Genomic DNA, 846 nt, shown 5'->3' with positions numbered 1-846 from the left:
AGCGCTGCCTGCGGGGCTGGACCGCCCTGCTGCTGCTGCTGCTCGCTAGAGTAGCCACCCGTTCTGTTTTGATGATGTTGTCGGTGTTATTGTCGTCGATGCTGTTCCCCGCCCCGCCGGGCTGCGCGGCTCGGTAGGGGCTCGGCGGGCCCTTTTTTTACCCTGCGGCTCAGCAGCCAAAAGTTGGCGAGGGTTGAGAAAGGGGAGACAGCCCCCAAACTTGGGTGCTCTGCAAACTTCCCTCCGCCGCCTCTCCGCTCCTCTTCACTCCTCTCCTCTCCTCTCCTTGCAGATGTCGGGGGTGCTGGTAATCGCTGCCTGGTGCTTCCTGCAAGTGGAGAGTCGGCATCCTGAAATCATCACGAGTAACAGCAATCACGGCAATTTCCTGGACAACGACAAATGGCTGAGCACCGTTTCGCAGTATGATAAAGACAAGTACTGGAACAAATTCAGGGATGTAAGTACTTCTCTCTTTACCGCATGGTTTTTGTTCGTTGCGCTGACTGGAGCATCCTTCCAGTGGGGGCTGCTGACTTTGAGAAGCTGCGGGTAGAAGAGAGAGAGAGATGCAGCTTGGGGAACGGGTTGCTGCTTGTGTAAAGGATGTTCAGAGCTGTTTGGTATGATAAAGACAAGTACTGGAACAAATTCAGGGATGTAAGTACTTCTCTCTTTACCGCATGGTTTTTGTTCGTTGCGCTGACTGGAGCATCCTTCCAGTGGGGGCTGCTGACTTTGAGAAGCTGCGGGTAGAAGAGAGAGAGAGATGCAGCTTGGGGAACGGGTTGCTGCTTGTGTAAAGGATGTTCAGAGCTGTTTGGGAGCTGGACAGACTGGCATTCC

At 54.4% G+C, this 846-nt stretch overlaps 1 pseudogene; it reads left to right on the top strand.

Moving 5' to 3' along the window:
• Positions 1–292: 292 nt before the first annotated feature.
• On the top strand, positions 293–460 carry LOC103798224 (annotated as a pseudogene).
• Positions 461–846: the final 386 nt, after the last annotated feature.

Source organism: Acanthisitta chloris, unplaced genomic scaffold (genome assembly GCF_000695815.1).
Source record: "Acanthisitta chloris isolate BGI_N310 unplaced genomic scaffold, ASM69581v1 scaffold7942, whole genome shotgun sequence".
NCBI lineage: Eukaryota > Metazoa > Chordata > Aves > Passeriformes > Acanthisittidae > Acanthisitta > Acanthisitta chloris.
This window is presented reverse-complemented; position numbering and strand designations above follow the sequence as displayed.